Source organism: Populus trichocarpa, chromosome 13 (genome assembly GCF_000002775.5).
Source record: "Populus trichocarpa isolate Nisqually-1 chromosome 13, P.trichocarpa_v4.1, whole genome shotgun sequence".
NCBI classification, from domain to species: Eukaryota; Viridiplantae; Streptophyta; class Magnoliopsida; order Malpighiales; family Salicaceae; genus Populus; species Populus trichocarpa.
The window spans coordinates 7,624,763-7,644,954 of NC_037297.2; positions in this window are offsets into that span (position 1 = coordinate 7,624,763).

Below are 20,192 nucleotides of genomic sequence, written 5' to 3' on the forward strand. Positions count from 1 at the left end.
TTCTACAGTGAGGGACCCAAACGTGAAAGGAAACTAACTATAAGGACTAAAAGTAAGATGAATATTTAAATTTTTTTTGGAATGTCCAAAATGCTCCTTCAAATTGAAATAACTTAGAAAAAAACCAATTACTCCATCTAGATTTTGTTTATAGTATAAGGTCACACACAACATATTCCTGGGAAACAAACCCCACGAATATCTTGTGGAGGATATTATGCTATGATACCTTATTCCCATGTTCAACGAGCATTTAGGATAATTATGCTATGATTGTAAAACTATGCTACTTGCAATTAAGCATGGCATGGATTTCACTTTAATCATAGCCAAAAATATCAACCAAGCATTTTGAATTCTACAAGAAAATCTCAACATACCAAGAGGTTTTTTAGAGTGAAAGCAATAGACTAAGAAAAAAAGGATGCAATTATGTTGAGAAGATTAATAACAAGAGTGATAAATAAAATTGTAAAGAAAGCACTAAATTCTCAAAATCAATTAACAAAAATTTAAAGCATAAAGAAAGATAAATTGCAAATCTTAATTGAGAGAGAATTGCATTAAGATTTTTCAAATGAAGTTGGCCAAAAAAAAAATATCGTTTTTGAGAGTTCATATTGTGTTATTATGTTTAGTTTGATTGATGTATTTTTTAGATAAGCATAATCATTTGAGTATTTTTTTAAGTAACATTGAGTTAGAGTGACATTAAATTAATACTCGGATTAAAAGGTAGATCAAATATTGTAAAAGGCTTATTCCTCACCCACACAAGTGGGAACACTTAGTAAATTGAAAAATCTAAAAAAAGACCGTATATATGCATTGCCGAACTAGAATATATCATTGTGTTTTTTTACTTTCTTCTGTACCTTTTCACTTATATAGTTCATTTATATTTATATTTATTTATCTTCTTTGCCTTTAAGCTTTTGACATCAACTTTTTATTTCTTTATAAGTTTTCAATCTTTTTATCAAGGTCTATTCACCCTTCCTAGAACTAGCTCTTGATTCTATATTTGGTATCAAAGCTTTAGGCTCTTGAATAAGACATAAAGGCTTAAAAAAACAACAACTAAGGCACCTAGGTCACCTTGGTTTCATGGCTCTTATTATATTTATTAGAGTTATAGAATAAGAGTCTATTTGCTTTCATAGAACCTTGAGATGTGGGATATTGTTTAGAATGATTTCAAGATTTCAATAGAAACTATAGAAAGTTTTACCAGGGAAAATCCCATAAAAAACCTTAGCACCCTTTAAAAGAAAAAAAGTTGTTATTAGCACTAAAAGTTTTAATACTTTGCTTTTCGTTTTGTATGATAATAAATTTAATAGTGACTTCATTTTCACTATGGCTCATGACATACAAAGAACATTGATTTATTTTCATGAATCAATAACTCAAGCAAAGAAATTCAAAATCAACACTTTGATGTATGAATTTGAGACAACTAAAAAGGATCCTAATAAAAGCATTAAGAAGTTGAGCATAAAGTTTGTGACTATATGAATGGTTTTCCTAATCTTGAAACAATCATCAAGAAATATAAGATGATGTACAAGATATTAAAGTATTTACTTGTTCCTTGAGATCCTAAAGTGACAACCATTGAAGAATCAAAGGATTCGAGGACACTTAAATATGATGAGCTTTGGGTCTCTCATTATAAATCCGTTCAATGGTAACAAATAAGAATTTCACATAATGAAAAATGATATTATACTCAAAACTTCTTATGATTACAATAGTAAAAATGATGAAAAAGATATTACTCTAGGTCCAAACATAATTTAATTTTTTTTGGTATCAAAATTCATCCAGGCATAAAAACAATTATGTGAAAAAAATCAAATATCTAAAATGAATTAAATAATTATCACACAATAAACAAAACCTCACCCATTCTTTATCATCAACTATTTGTTATGGAACTCGCCTAGAAAAAAAAACATAATTAACCATTTATCTCGTATAATTGCTAGAGAACCAAAATTATAAGATGCAATTTTCAAAGAGTTTCATAACCTATTTTTTCAAAGTATTTTATAAAAATATAAAAAATTATAAAATGTCTTTTTGATGTGATTTAGTCAATTTACGATTATTTTGATTTTTGACACTTTTGTTTTATTTCATACAAGTTATTATAATAAAAATTAAAAATTTAAAAAAGGATAGAAAAAATAAAATAAAAAGAATAAATTAGGATGTGAAATGACAGACAAGGGAAAAAGAGGGACCAAGATGACTAGATACTAAAATACAATAGAAGATCATGCAAAATAGGAAGAGATAAATAAATAGAAAAATTAAGCAAAATTGTAGAGAGATAATGTAAAGATCTAATATTATTATAGTTTAAATTTTTCTTGTTTTGAAAGAAGTCTAGACAATATAAATGGAGAGGATACAAAAAGCAAAAGAAAGAGAGAAATATTTCTTTTATAAAAAAAAAGAGTAAGTAAAAAGAAAGAGAAACAAAAGAGAAAGAAGCACTGAACAAAACAAAGAGAAAACTTTATTCATCTTATTTTCCCTCTCTCACAAGCCAAATCCTAGCCACCCTTCCCTTTCTTGTCCTTCCAATCTTTCCTTTCAATCATGGCAACCATCAAAATCACTCAAGCAGCAATGCTAGCTTCATCATCTTCTCCTCCCTCTCACTATCTCTTTGCTAATCTTATAAGGCCGAAGTCCAGTCGATAGAGCCATCCTTATAGAGTAGCCACACAACCAAAAAAAACCATCATAAGACTATATCAAATCACCTAAGAAATTGCCCAACCATCAAACTGGTAAAGTGTGGAAGAAGAAGGAGAAGAATTGAGATTTCTCTTTCCTCGATCTCTATTTGAAGGTGGTGGCAAACTACACAACTTGTGTAGGAAGAAAAAGAGGAGGAGCCCTTGATCTACTAACTCATGCACCTCCCTATATTGTCAGTGTGTGTAACAACATTCCTTAAAGTCGATTTCAAACCCTAACTTGCTAATTTATTTGTTTTGGATGATTCGTAATATGTTTGTTGACTTTTGTTACGTGAATGCATATTTTATGGATGTGTTTATTATGAGATTTGTGTGTTAATATTTCTAGAAAGGTGTGATTTTCTATTTTTTTTCCACCATGTGTAATGATGATTTACTGTTATTAAATCGAGTATGGTAAAATCCTTAAAAGGGTTCTATTGTCAAACATTTGAGATTGGTTGTTTAAAAAAAATATGATTTTGTTTTCTTAAAAAAATATGAGTAAATAAAAGTTTTGTTTTTTTAACCGAAAAGTCAACTCAAGGACGGTAAAATCATAAAAATGGTTTTGTCATTGAGAAGTTAAGATTTTGATGTTTTTTTTTAAAAAATTAAATAAAAAAAATATTGTTATGCTTTTATAAAAGAACTGACCCGAGTATAGTAAAATCCTCAAAAAAGGTTTTATCCTTGAGAAGTTGAGACTTTTTTATTTTTAAAGAAAATATAAATAAAATATATTTGTTTTGTTTATACTAAAGAATTCATTAGAGTATGGTAAAATTCTTAAAAGGATTTTTTCCTCGTGAAGTTGAAACCTTGCTATTTTGATTAAAAAAAAATGCAAATCATATAAGTGCTTTTTTTTTTTAAATGTTATTTGATCTTGTGGTTATTTGGAAGTATGGTTATTTGGAAAATTCGAATATTAAATTAATATGACATGCAAATTTTATGGTAAACAACAAAATGAAGTATTATCAAGGATTATTTTTTAAAATTCGCATTGTTTGACCAAAAGTTCCGTAAAAATAACATAGAAAAAAATATATTTAAAAAATAGCATAATTTTAATAAAGGTACAAATGAGAATCATGACTTTGAATGAAGTCACAAATGGAAATCATGACTTTTAAAAGTTATGGGTTGGAATTGCGACTTTGACAAATAAGTAAACTTTAAACCCAAACTAACTCCAAATGCAAACCCTAAATAATACCCTAACCTCAAACCACAACCCTAAACATTAACCCTAAATCCTAAAAGCGATGCAGACAAAAAGCATATCATGGATAACAATAAGGACAAAAAGACAGAGTAATGATCGAAATAGGATTAGAACACAAAGAACTATAATTCATAGTTTTATTTCTGGGAACAAAGTCTGATATATTCTACATCTTTAGGAGGTTTACATCCCTTTTAAATAGTTTATATGATGTTAACATAGTAAAAATTTCATAATCCTAAAATAAAAAGAAAAAGACATAAAATATGAAAATTACATAAAATCTGCAAAAATCAAGGAAACATAACGAAACTAGCTCAAACAAAATATTTGGGTCCTAATTTGAGGGTCTTCCTGAGCTTGGCTAGTTAAAGATAACTTCCTATAGAATTGGGTCTTAGAGATCACATAAAACAATTTGAGCCCAATTCAACAATTAAATCTCATTTCCACTATGATAGTCTAGCACAACCAGATCTTTTCTTGAATTTAGTCTTGTCCCACTAGTCCATAAAAAACATATACTAGGCCACCCACATAAATTATTTGTGACAGATCTCTATCTAGCAATGATAAATCTTCATCTAACTACTCATAACCTTCAATTTTTACTAGCCTAACTAGATAAGAAACCAAACTCTAAACATTAACACTACTCACTAGCCTGACTATATATCTTACAAGTTTGGAGTTTGGATTTAGGGATAATATTTGAGGTTGAGATTTACATTTAGGGATAGTGTTTAACATTAGGGATTAGGGGTTTAGGGTTTGGATTAATATTTGGGGTTAGTGTTTGAGGTTTAAGGTTTAGAATTAGGATTTAATGTTATTGTTTAGGGATTAGAGATTAAGGGCTTGGATTTAGTGTTAGTGTTTAATGTTTGAGGTTTGAGATTTGGGGTTAGCGTTTAGGGTTAGTGATTGAGAATTTAGGGTTTGGATTTCGGGTTAGTGTTTGGGGTTTGAGTTTTGAATTTTAAGGTTATTGTTTATGGTTATGGTTTAGGTTAAGTCGGAGTTCAAGTTTACTGTTTTTTGCTCAATTTTTTTGATACATTTTGTAATCCTAAACCCTTTAAATACGTAATGGATCCAAGTCAATGCAAATCATTATCAAAGATGCATGTAGCAACAATTCTATTTAATGTTGTTAATTTAGGTAGTTTTACAGTTGCAATTAAATTTATTGGTGGATATGGAATAAGTATGAAATCACCAAGTTATTAGATAGTAAGGTTCCTCTTTTTAAGAATAAGGTAACACATATAACTCAATAATAAAATCATCAATTCCTAATCAATTCATTATTGAAGGATGAAATAAAAAAAAATCAATTAAAAAAAGGATCAAAGATAAAACAACCCAAGTCAACTCAAGCTAATCTATTAAACCCATAACCTGAGTTATGAAAACGAGATAACTTCATATAAAGAAAATAAAAAAAATTATGAAGCTCAATTTCCAATAAATCCAATGTTGAAGGTTGTAATCAAGAAAACAAAAAACTAAATCCATGAGATTGAGATAAATACATAAAAAGCAAATTGAAAAAAAATATGAAACTTAATTCCCAAATAAACTAATATTGAAGTATAAAATTGAAAAAGAAATTATTTTTTTTTTAAAAAAGAAGATTGAGTTATTGGAGGGTGAAATTAAAAAAAAAATCAATAAAAAAATAAACAAACTAAGTCAACCCGGGTCATGAGATGAGGATGACCTTATAGAAAGCAAATAAAAAAACATTATGAGGCCTAATTTTCAACCAACTCAATGTTGAAGGATGAAATAAAAAAAAAATCAATTAGAAAAAGCGAAAAAAAAATGACTCAAGTCAACCTGTTAAACCTATGACCTGGGTAATGAGATAATGATAAATTCATAGAATGCAAATAAAAAATTATAAAGCCTCACTTCCAACATATCTAAAATTGAAGGTTGAAGTCAGAAAAAAATACTAAATCCATGAGGCCAGTATATAACCTAATAGAGAAACAAAATCTAAAAATATTATGAAGCGTAATTTCTCAAACAACCTAATATTGAAAGATTAAAATTAAAAATAATAAAAAAAATATTGAGTTATCGAAGGGTGAAATTAAAGAAAAAACTAAAAAAAAAACAAAATACTATTATAATAAATAGTATTTTGTGAGTGTGGTTACAATGATTTAACCCCATGTTTTATCGTTTTGTTAACATAAAAAACCTAGTTGTTCTATTATGTTTCTATTGGTGGAACATTGATTTTTCTTTGAAATCACCAAAGAAAAATCAATGTTACACCCATGGAAACATAATAGAACAACTAGTTATTTTATATTCAAAAAATGCTAAAACATGAGGTTAAATCATTGTAACCACACTCACAAAACACTATTTATTATAATGATATTTTTTTTGTTTAGGTTTTTTTCTTCAATTTCACCCTTTAATACACACACACACACACACACACACACACAGATATATATATATATATATATATAGAGAGAGAGAGAGAGAGAGAGAGAGAGAGAGAGAGAGAGAGATTCAACTCTTTAGTTGTTTCAATTACTTTATTTTGGAATACTTTTTAGTTGTTTCAATGACTTTATTTTGGATTGGCATTACTTTGAATGGTAGATAGTGAACATAAATCTAGTATGAGAGCTATATATATATAGCGCTCTATATATATATATATATATTCATTGTTTTATACGCTTAAATTAATTTTTATATATTTTCTCTAGCTTAATTGATTTGTCGTTAAAATGTTATTACATTAAATTAAAGACTGAATTTACAAAATTGAGTTTAACTTTTATTTAAAAAATAAATTGAGATATAGAGGACCAAAATTAATATAAATGAAGAAATAGAGGCCTTTTCCACAAGAGGTGTGCAAAAGTTCCATTTGATCCCTCAAGTTTTATTTTGGTCATCTTTTGTCCTTATTTTTTTTAGTTAATTACATTATAAATAAAACTAAAAGAGATAGGGAATTCACTGTTCCCTAAGACACAGTGCATTGTGGATGGGAACAAGTAATTCCCCATATCTTTTTTACCCATGAAAAAAAAACCTTTTGCTTAGAGGATGAGGGTACGATTGTCTTTTCAATGAGAGATATTTTGACATTTTAAATTGACCAAGGGCAAGATAAGTATTTTCCTTTAAAATCGCTCCGAAAATTATCATAAATGAATTGTTTGGTGTCATTTAGGGATAGATTTATATTTTTACTTATAGAGTGCATAGTAAAGTTACCAATCTAGCCTTACAAACAAAAGAATTTTGGCTGGTTAGGAGAGGTGTTTGCGTCTTATCCTTTGTATTTGCATAGTAAAAATACCTCATTCCCTTTGGGTTTAGTTTTTTATGCCTTAAATCTGAGGATATTTTTGTCATCGTACTATTGTTTTTTTGTTGTTATTGGGTAAAGTGAGGGTTAGTTTTGTATTTTAATAAATTAAAGGGATTTTAAAAAAAAGCTGGCACGTGCTCGGCATGCATCAATGCATCAACCACTTTGTCATCTTTCAACAACGCGTGCGATTGATTCCAACAACTAAGAATGCCATTCTGAGGCATCATTAGATTTGTCTCGATGCCTTCACCATGTTGAGGTGGCACATGTAGAAAACAAAGCTCCGATTTTGGCTTCGGCGGGCATTTGTTTTTCCTTTTTTTCCTCTCTCCCCCTCGATTCTTGCGCCATGCCCTACAATTTTTCAAACCATCCCCTTAGCTTCTCTGTTTTTTTTTTTTATTTTGTCTCTGATCTTTTGGTTGATATTTGTTTTATTTCAAATAACTTATGAAAATTAAAATTTACTTCAATTTCATCCTCATTTGATTTTTTTTACTCCTCTTTGTTTTTTATTTAGTCCTTGATTTTTGGTTAATATTTATTTTATTTGAAATAACTTATGAAAAATAAAATTTGTTTCAATTTCATCCTTATTTGATTTTTTAAATTTATCTTATTTAGTCCTCGTTCTTTTAATTGCTATGTATGTCATCTAAGATAATTATTATAGTGTAATGTTTTTGGCAATTTCACCTGCAATCATTTTTTTCCTATCAGATTTTATTCTTATTCTTTTGATTGTTTTTCTTTGCTTTGCTAAATTTTTTAGTTTGAGTTGATTTGGATTTGAGCTTCTTGGTTAAATCCATTTTGGAATTTCATGGATTCCAATTTGAAAAATTAGCCCAGCTTAAGGACGTTTATTAAGGGTTGCTTTTTTTTTTTTATCATTATTTTAAGCTAATGTTTTTTTTAGATTTTATCTTTTGATTTTTATTTTATTGAAGATTAAGCTCATTGTTTTTTTTTTATATGCTTTTTACATCATTTGTTTTTTGTTTTAGTTGTGTTATATGGGGTCATTTTATGTTTTTCCTTTTTAGATATATTTTCTCAAAATATTCTTTTCTTTAATTAAATAGAATTGATTGGTTGAATATAGACGAATATTCACTTCATTATGTTTTGTTCAATTTGCTTTTACCGGATATTGCTCTAGCTAACCATGCAACTTTTTTTGATATCATCCTGCATCCTTTTGCAGTTGAGTTTAAAACAACTCGGCAAGCTCTTTTGGTTGTGGGCGATGTTCACAGTCAAATGGCGATGGGTCTTCAACAATCTTTTCTTTCTTCTTCTTACGTGTATGATATTAATGGCTCATCTTTTTATTTATTACTGACAAGTGTTTTTTTACAATTCATTTTCTGTTGTTGCCTTCAATTTAAATCAGATTATTAAATTAACCGATCTTATTGGATATACTCAAGTTAATGACCCGAGTATTGAGTTCTTCTTACTTCTTTCAAAACACAATCACCCTGTGGTGTAGTGTGGGTTCCTAGTCTAGTTTGATATTAAACTTTATTTATGTCATATTTTAGTTGAGAGGTGTAAGAGAAAGTTGTCGAAAACATTGAGGAGAGAGAAAGCTCTTGGTTGACCGGTTTTAACCACCAATTACTTTTATTTTGGTGTTTATGGATTCAGCTTTAACCAACAAAGTCACTAGAGATGGTTTCAACCACTAATGATGATGTAAAAAAGTAGATTTGGGCTTGTATAGTCTTTTTAGGTTTGATTTTGAGTTTTTAAACATATTTGAATGGTGTTTTTAGGTTGTTAATGATTGGAGTTTTTAAGCTTGGTAGAATAGTTTATAATGTTTTAGAGTGGAAATAATTGGAAATTTTAGTTTTCAGGGTCCAAATACATTGGACCCTGACTTTCCATCCATCAAATACATTGGTAGAATAGTTTATAGTGTTTTAGGGAAGATATTAGCACCCCTAACACACCTTACCTGAGATAAGCTGCATTGTGTAGTCTGGATGTGGTTTAAAGAAGTTGATGAATTTCTAACTGGTTGTCCGTCTATAGTTAAGAACAAAGATTTATGCTTATGAATAAATCTGACATTTTAAATTTATTATGGGCTCGTATATCCAAATAAATTTCTATATGAAGAATTTATGTAGGTGCCCTGATAAGGTTCACCCATCTTGGAAAGCGAAAGTGTTTTTTACAACTTGTATATTGTGGTGAAAAAATACTTTTAATTAAAATTGGTGAATATCCAAAATAATTTTGAGAATTTTTTAGAAATATGTGAGGGTAGAAAAAAATAGGAAATTCAAAATCAATTGCAAAATGATCTTCCAACAATAAATTTTTTTTATTTAGAATTAGACGAAGATGATGTTTGGCAAAACATAAATAAAATGCTTTTATCAAGACTATTTTAACCACGATATCAATTCAAAACAAATTATCGTTTATCAACTCAAAATCGAATAACACCAAACATCCACACAAATCTCTTTAGTAGATCCTTGATGTACTTGCTTGGGTTGATGAAGATGTCATCTCTAGTTTGCTTAATTTGCAACCCAATGAAAAAGTTCAATTCTCTCATCATGCTCATTTTGAATTCGTCTTGCATACATTTTGCACGCAAATTCTTTACAAAGAGATTAGTTAGTAGCACTGAATATAATATCATCAACATATATTTGTAGAAGTAAGATATCTTTACCTTTTGTATTTGTGAAGATGATGGCGTTAATTTTTCCAATTATGAAATCACTATCAATGAGAAAAGTCTTTAATATCTCATACCAAGCCCTAGGTGCTTGTATTAAACCATATAAAACGTTTTGAAGTTTGAAAACATAATTGGGTAAATGAAAGTTTTCAAAATCTTAAGGTTGCTCAAAATACATCTCTTCCATGATGAAACCATTTAAAAATACACTTTTAACATCCATTTGAAAAGGTGTAAAATTAGCATGACATATAAAAGCTAAAAACGTTCTTATTAATTCTAGTCTAGCCACGAGTGCAAAAGTTTCTTCATATTCAATACATTATTATTGATTATAACATTTGGCAACTAGTATAACTTTGTTTCTAACTATGATCTCGTGCTCATTAACTTTGTTCCTAAAACACCATTTTGTTCCTATAATGGATTGATTGCTAGGTTTAGGGACTAATTCCCACACACCATTCCTTTCAAATTGATTTAGCTCATCTTACATGGCTAAAATCTAATTTGCATCATTTTCAGCTTTTGGAAAGGATCTGGGTTCTATATGAGAAACAAAAACAGAATGCTCACTAATGTTTCTAAAAGATGTTCTAGGCTTAATACCTTTAAAAGGATTACCAATAATTAACTTGGAAGGATGAGAGTTTATATACCTTAGCTCATTTGGTGGCATACATGAGTTACTTACCATGTCTTGTTGATTGCTTGTGCTTGGGTGCCCTTTGTATATATTTCTTCATTGTTAGCCTCCATGAGAGTCTTATCATTTTGACTCAAATGTTGAACACTTTTATTAATGTCATCTAGAATCTTAAAAATTTATCATTTTTGAGTTTCTTCAAAAGTAACATACATAGATTCCTCAAGACAAAGTGTTCTATTATTGTATACTTTATGAGACTTGCTAGAGGAGGAACAACCAAGAAAAATACCAACATCAGACTTTGAATCAAACTTATCCAAATTATCCCTGGTGTTAAGAATAAAAAACTTTAAAATATTAAATGTTAGGTTTCTTATCTCTTCAAAGCTCAAAAGGAGTCCTTTTCAACTCTAGTCTTAAGGTAACACGATTTAAAATATAACAACATGTGTTCACGACTTCCGCTAAAAAACATTTAGGGGTATCATATTCATTTAACATTGTTCTTGTTATTTCTTGAAGAGACCAATTTTTCCTTTCCACAACCCTATTTTGTTGGGGAGTTCTAGAAGTTGAAAAGTTATGGTGGTATCATTTCTCTTCATAAAGCATTTCAAATAAATCACTTATAAATTCACCACTATGATCATTCCTTATGTTTATGATTGAAAAACCCTATCTATTTTCAACTTCCTTTGAAACTTTACAAATTTATAAATAGTTTCATCTTTTAATTTTAAAAACAAAACCTATGTATATCTTGTAAAATCATCCACAATCACAAACATATATCTATTACCACTTATGCTTCTAGCTCTAATTGATCCAAGTAGATCTATGTGTAGCAATTCTAAAGGTAGTTCGGTAGAAATGTAATTTTTGGTCGTAAACGATGTTTCTACTTGTTTACCCATTTAGAAAGCATCACATAACTTTTCCTTTTTGAATGCAATATGATGGGGATACTTTAACTAGTTCATTTCTGACAAGTTTAGAAAGAATGTCCATACTTATATAACCTAGTCTTCTATGCCAAAGAAAACTATTATTAATGCTAGTAATAAAACAACTTTATATCCTCATGCATGCATCAATCTTAATCTTATAAACATTTCCTTTTCTATTACCAATAAATATAACTTTATTATTTTCAAGGATTAAGTAACATGTATGGTCACACATAATCTTGTAGCCTTTATCACACAATTTACAAATACTTAGCAAATTATGTTTTCGACTATTTACAAGAAATATTTTTCTATTTAAGGAAATGACTTACCTCTAATATTGCCAACTCCAATGATCTTTTCTTTTGAGTTGTCTTCAAATGTGACTTTTCCACTATTGATCATGGTAATGCTTGAGAATAATGAATCATCTTTGATCATATGTTTTGAGCAAGCACTATCTAAGAATCACTCCCTATATTCCCTTGATTCCTACACATATAAAATCAAGATGAGGTTTTTGGTACCTTTCTTGAGTCCTTTGTGGTTAGTGGTGGTTTCTTTTAGAACCCAAATTATATTACTAACTTTTTCCTTCTTTATAGGAGATGTATAAATCAAGTGACCAATATTTCTACAATAATTACATGTTTGGTTTGGGTTATAAGATTGTTTGGCTTTAACAAAAAAATATTTTAAATATTTTTTATTCTTCTTAGGTTGATAGCCTAAACCTCTTTTGTTGAAAACACATATTTGACTATTAGGTATGGTTTCTAAGATCTTATAACCTAGAGTGAATTTAGCTAGTGTAATGTTTAACTTATCAACCTTTTTCTTTAAAGCCTTGTTTTCCTGTTCAAGTTGGTTCATCTTATCACAGTTATTAACTAAAATGCATGTTTTTTTTTAAGTATCTTTTTTAAAAAAGAAAACATACATGGTTCTTTTTCAATCAGCTATAATTGGAACTTAACTTCTTGTATTCATTATACAATGTCTCAAATGCATCATGCAATTCATTATAAGAGAGATCGAATTCATCATCCAAAGAGATTACCTTATTATCTCGCTTTCAGTTGTCGTGAAACACATGTTTGCAGCATGCTCTTTATCATCACTTGAGCTAGACTCTGAGTCATCACTTCATATTGCTTTCATTGTTTGTTTATGATGATGGTTTTTCTTTTATCTTAAAGGAGAGGACAATCAACCTTTATGTGTCATGTCTTGTTGCACTTGTAGCATCTAAGTGCTTCCTTGCTAGATTCTTTCTTATTTCCATCCTTCTTGAAGTTTAAGAACTTTTTCTTCCCTTATTTATTTCTTAATTTTTTTTGAAATTGTCTTGTAATAAGTGCAATATCCTTCTCCACTTCTTCTTCATCATCATCACTATCAATATGATGTACAGTTTTGAATGCCAAATTATTCTTTGACTTCTCTTGTAGTTCGTGCTTTTGCAATGATTTCACGAGTCATAATGATCTGATTAGTTCTTTCAATGAAAGTTTGGTGAGGTCCTTAGCTTCTCGGATTTCTGTCACCTTTACTTCCTAAGTCTTCGGCAAAGACCTAAGAATTTTTCTCATGATATCAGCATTATTACAAGTCCTACAAAGAGCATCCAAATTAGTAGTGATAGTTGTTATTCTAGTAAACATACTAATTATGGATTCATTTGGAAGTATTTTAAATAACTCATATTGATGCACTAACATGTTAATTTTTTTTATTAATTTGTCTGATTTGTTCCTTCATGTGTTATCTCTAATACATATCATATATCTCTAGTATTGTTGCATGATGTGATCCTATTGAATTATATTCTACTCAATGCATAATACAAAGTATTCATAGCTTTAGCATTAATATATAACAAGTTATTATCACCATCCGTATACTCACTTCTATGTTTAGGAACCGTTATATCATTTTCAATCTTAGTAGACTTGTGAGGTCCTTTTTCAATAGATAGTCATAAATCATAATAAATAGATTAAAGATATATAATCATCATAGCTTTCCAATAGGTATAGTCATTACCATAAAAAAAAGGTGGCCTAGAGGCTGATGATCCTTCATTTTGAACATTAAAACTAGTGGTTGCCATTTACTCAAAGTATAAGCAACTTTATATAAATAAGAACTAAGCTTTAATACCAATTATTGTTCTAGAATTAAGGCAATAATAACACCCAAGAGGGGTTAAATTAGGTGTTTCACTAATAATAATAATTATTACAATTAACTTAATTAAATACAATTAACATAATTAACTAACAATATAATTAAAGTGGTTAAAGTAAAAAGTATAGGGATAGAAATTACAAACTCGATTTTTAACGTGGTTCAACAAACCTACATCCATACCTCAAACACCGAATCAGTCTTGAGTATTATATTCTTTACTAATCCAAGCCAAAGATTACAATGTCTTTAATGAATCCTTACCAAGCCCTTTTTCACTACTTGAAGAAATACTCACTTCAAGTTTTTCACCATGGTGTTGTACCTCACCAATGACCAAGAGTTTTTCACTTAAACTCTTGAAGGATTACAATTTATTTAAAATGTAGCAACACGCTCTCAAAGAGTAGATAATACAAATGAAGCTTATATCTTTATAGCTCACTCAATAGTACTTAGAATGTATGAAAGTGTTTAAATATAGTGAATGTGATAATTTAAACTCTTATGCAAGATTATAAAGGTTTTAATGCACAAATATTAGTATGATTTAGGATTGATGATTTGAAGTTGTATTTCCTCTTACAATAGCTTGTATATGATATATATTGAATTTATGTATTTAATTCTATAATTAGATAAGCTATATGTGTGTGTGTGTGTTTTTTTTTCCTAGCAAAAACTAGCCATTTTATAGCCGTTATTATTCATTTGACAGATGAAACGGTTGACCGATTTAGATTGGTCAAGCCAATCGATCGATCGATTCCTGCAAATTCCCATGTGTTCATCCTTAATGAACAAGCAGTTGACCGGTTCACTTGGTATGGCTAAGCGATTGATTGATTCTTGCAAATTCCTATGTGTTTATCCCTAATAAACAAGCGGTCGACCGGTTCACTTCGTATGCTAAGCGGTCGACCGGTTCAACTGAAAATCTAGTTTTAGCATTTTTAAACTTGATGAATCTTGAACCAACTAAAATGCATATCAATCATATAATGTATGTAATGTGTGAATTTATTTTAATTTATGCTATCATGTAAAATATAAAGATTAACATAATTTTCACTAAAATAAATCTTTAAGAACTAAGTCTTCACTTACTTTGCATCTTTGACTTGTTGATTGATTTCTTCATTTAATTATTTTATGCTTGTTAATGATTTTCATATAAACCTGTTTAAACTTATTCTCAACAAAGCATATTATTAGTCTATTTCCAAGATAAATTGTGTCGCAGCACTAGGGAGATGTTCATTCCTTCCAAAGTAATTATGTTATCGCATTAGAGATAATGAATCCATCTCATCCTTAGAAGGTTAAGGGGCTTGTATCCTGAGGACAACGTATCCTTATTGTTGAGGCAATGTTTATCCTATCATTAGAGAGATGTGCAATCACACTAGGAAACCACATCAATCCCTTTCAAGGTAAACTATGTCGTAGCACTAGGGAAATATTCATTCCTTTTAAAGTAATTATGTTATCGCACTAGGGATAGTGAATTCATCCCGTCCTTGAAAAGTTGAGGGGCTTGTGTCCTGAGGACAACGTATCCATCCCCGTTGTTGAGGCAATGTTCTTCCTATCTTTAGAGAGATGTGTGATCACACTAGGAAGACCATGTCAATCCCTTCCAATATAAATTGTGTCCTAGTACTAGGGAGATGTTCATTCCTTCCAAAGTAATTATGTTATCACACTAGGGATAATGAATCCATCCTATTCTTAAAAGGTTGAAGGGCTTGTGTCCTAAAGACAACGTATCCATCCCCATTGATGATGCAGTGTCCATCCTATCCTTGAAGAGATATGCGATTATACTAGGGAGACCATGTCAATCCTTTTTAAGGTAAACTATGTTGTAGCACTTGGGAGACGTTCATTCTTTCCAAAGTAATTGTGCTATCGCATCAGGGATAATGAATTCATCTTATCTTTTTGAAAGTTGAGGGGCTTGTGTCTTGAAGATAACAACCATCCCCGTTGCTGAGGTAGTGTCCATCCTATCCTTGGAGAGATGTGCGATTACATTAGGGAGACCATGTTAATCCCTTCCAATATAAACTAAGTTGTTGCACTAAAAAGATGTTCATTCCTTTAAAAGTAAATGTGTTATCACACTAAAGAGAGTGAGTCTATCTCATCCTTTAATGGTTAAAGGGTTTGTGCTATAAGAGGAACATATTAATCCCCGTTGATGAGGCAGTATCCATCCCATCCTTTAAGAGATGTGCGATTACATTAAAGAGACCATGTCAATCCCTTCTAATATAAATTGTGTCGTATCACTAGGGAGACGCTCATTCCTTCCAAAGTAAATGTTCTATCGTACTAATAAGAGTGAACTCATCCCATCATTGGAAGGTTGAGGGGCTTGTGTATTGGGAAAAACCTATAAAAGTAGAAAGCATCGTTACTTTGAAAATTTTAATTCACATATAAGAAATTTATATTCTTAGTCATTGACCATAATACATTGATGTCTCCCCTTGAGGTATAATTAACTAGAATAACATTATAGTTTTGGCCCTAAAAACGAGCAAATGGTGTTTCTTCAATAAAGGCTTTTTTAGGTCATCGCTAAAGGGAACCTTCCCAAATCAATATAATTCTTTGGACTATTGTGAAAGTATGACTGATGAACAAGAAGGCAACCCTCATACTCAAGGATAATCTACCTTTCTAGGTTCAGAAACTTAGATGAAGTCCTCAATTTGCAATAAGTCCTGAGGTTGTATGGCTTGAACCAACATTTTACTGGTACCTATTGAAAGCTTTCCAAAACCTTGAGGACCTAACTTTAATGGTAATTAGAGATGATAATAGTTTGGCTCTTGAAAGAGTAATTGATGGCTTTTTGATCAATTTCTTATAAATGACACCACTAATGAAGTCCGAATTTATTCTATGGGCTTATGGGCCAAGATGATATTTAGGATATTTGGTTAAACTTCTGGTTATGACAATCTAATCCATCTTTCCCATGAGAGATGGCTGGTGGATCATGTTTGATACTTGCAAAAGGTCTCCTTTTATGTTTTTAGGGGCTCTCTGATAATTAAATGAGTATCATATAAGAGAAAAAACAATATAATTTAAAAGAAAGCCCTAAAAATATATGTTATTTGTAGTGGAGAAAAACTAAACCTCTTTTTAGAGGATTTCCCACCTTTTATAGTCCCTAATGCCCCTTTTTTTTTTATTGAAGTGAAATGGTTAAAGTATAAGGAAAATATTTCTAACTTTTCATATAAAATATCTCTAACATGTCAAGATAAAATATCTCTGACTAATAGTCCAAACAGGGAGCATAAGATTCTTTGGAGTTAAAAAATAACATATATATAGGCTTAGCGCGTGACTGAACCTAGAGATGAAAGGTTTAACAGTTTTCTAGACCCAAGTATCCCTGGGCTCAGCGCCTGGCTGAGCATGGAGATGGTGAGTATGACAGCTCGCCAGACCCGTATATATAGGGCACAATGCTTGGCTGAGCCTAGAGATGATGGGTTATTACCCTATCTCTAGGCATTCTTTTGAAAGGTATATCCAAACAAAAACAATAAATGTTGATCCATCACTTCCCTTTTCCTTTTATTGTTTTTTATTAAATATGTTGTTTATGTTGAAATTATCATGATTTTGATAGACGAGATTTTTTTTCAAAAGAAAACAAAATGGATTTTGGCATATTGTAAGCAAGTAAATTGAATCCATATACAAAGCTTAGAAGATACATTTTATTTTATTTTTGTTTAATTTTTAAGCTTTAGTTCTTTTCTTTTAACCATTAAAGACTTAAACTTTACCGGTTTGGAAGAAATAGATCAAAATAGGATGCAAATTTTCATATTCTTTTTTTTTTTTACCTTTTGTTCCTTTAAATAAATGGGAATTCTTCTCACCACAATAGCTCAAAGAAATAACTATTGGGTTAAAAGAGTTTAACGTAAATTTCTTATGGGTTATGAGATCTAAAGAGCCAGAATTTAGTGATGGGTTTGAACTCGAAAAGAGTATCACGGGTAGAGGAATTATAGTGAGAGTGTGGGTAAATCAAGGGTTCTCTTTGAAGGATTTCAACCTTAATGAATGGATTAAACCAGTCTTCCATGGTTTGATGGAAGAGTTAAACCTGAACCAACTAGATCAAGGGTATGAAGGATAATTCATTTTTCAACCAACCACGCAGGAATTTCTCTATAATTGATTTCAAGCGTTGATATGCTTTTACCTTGTATCCTAGGGATGATCCAGAGAAAGAGAAGTTGAAAGTTGGATTGAATTTGGTGATTGTCGCGGGTGCGCGACGTTGCGGCGAATATTCCACTTTAAATCTAGGAAGTGTGTATGGTATCTATCTGGCAAATATGGGGAGACAAGAAAATATTGTCTTTTGTTGGTAGAAAATGGAATGGGAGTCGCCACCTAGTATTTTGGTCACTAGGAACCCTAACTGGTCTCAGAGATTGGGTACGGGGACTGGTTGCGTAAAGGGAAGGTATTAGCACCCCAAATACGCCATACCTAAGGTAAGCTGCATTGTTCATTTGTCTGATAAAATTCAAGGTCTCGTTGTGTTTCCTAGTTGTTGGTCCGTCTATGGTTCAAGAAAAGTCCTCCTCAATAAGGAGGTCCTTATCTTATCGGGTAAAACCTAACCGTTCTAACATCTATATAAAAACTATATTTTTAACATCAGGAATATGTTTTACGTATAAATTCATAATCCCAGATACTAAAAGAAGACAAAAAGATTTTTTTAGAATTTTTGAAATATTGGCCTAGTTCTCATGGCTTTAATAAACTGGTTATTAAAGCCGAAATGCATGTTAATACATATATTGTTTTTGAAATTTCCTTTGTTGTGTGAAAATATGATGTTATAATATTTATATATATATATTGGAGAGACTAGGCCGTATGCATGAAAACAAAACATTTTTTCTAAAAACTTGACAAAAACCAGGTATTTTAATACCGGATTTGTATCTTTACAGTATAAAAATACAAACCGATATTGATCAGAATACAGTAATAAAATTACAGAAAATCACATATTTTTTGGAATAATTTTTGAAGAATTTTTGTTCGAACGGGCCAGACCCGGCCCAAAAGGAAACTGGGCCGAAATCAGCCCAAAATGAATTGGGCCTACTTTCTACAGGGCTGGACTCAGCCCAGCCCAAAACCAACATGGCTGGTACTGTTCACGGTACAGTAATCGGGTTACTGTGCAGGTGAACAGTACCTGTTAATTAATTAGCCGGTTACTGTGCACACAGTAACCGGTTAATTATTTTCTGGCTTGCAGAACGTGCACAGTGCACGTTCTGCATGCAAGACGATGAACAGTAAACAGAGATAAGGGTCAGAGGGCTGACCTGTGGTGGCTCTGAAGGCGGTGCTGCTGGTGGTTGCTGACCGGAGGATGGCCGGGAGGGTGGTCGGTGGCTGGGGAGCCCGATGACAGCAGCTGTTCTTTCTTCTTCTTCCCTGTGCAGAGGTGCCCACCTCTGGTTTTTTTTCCTTTTCACGTCTGCTTTTATTCTACTCTCTGTCACTGTCTTTGTTTCATCTCCCTTGTCCCAAAGTCTTCTCTCCTTCTGGTCCGTTTTACTCCAGTTTCTCTCCTCTCTTTCTCCTCTGTTCGCCCCTGTTTTGTCTTCTCCTTCTGTTGCTGATGGTGTTTTCTGCTGTCAACAATGTTCTTCCTTCTCTGCAACGTCTTCGTGGAGGTGCTGGTGGCAGGGCATGACTGCGGCTGCTCCTCCTCCTGGTGTTGTTTCTGCTGCTGGGATGGAGGAGAAAATGAGGTCGGTCTGGGGCTCCGTTGACAGAGAAGGCTGTTTCGGGTGCAGGGAAGAAATGGTCGAGAGAGGGGAATGGCCAGGAGGGGGACTGTTTTTGGGTGCTCTCTCTCTTTCTCGTTCCAAAAACACGCCTCCCCTTTTAGTTTTCCAGCCCCCTCCCGTTCAACAAAACTCTCCTCGTTTTAAACTTCTTCCTCTCTCCGTTTCAAAAAGTTTTTCCCCCCTCTCTCTCTGCTGTGTTGGGTGCTATTTATAGAGCAAGTGGGTGTGGCTTTTGCTGTTGCGCATGGGAGCGGGTCTCGCGGCGGCTGGTCGGCCATTGGGTGCTACTGTCGAGGTTCGGCTCCAACGGCATGGAGCGCGGCGGGTAGAGGAACAGTGTCAAAACGACACTGTTCAAATTCTTTTTTTTTTTTATTATTATTATTATTATATATTTTTTTATTTGTGGGGACCCAAAAATGGGTTACAACAGATGCCCCCTCTTTATAATGCTTACGGAGCAGCACGGGTTTTGCGTTGTAAGTTTTATAAAGAT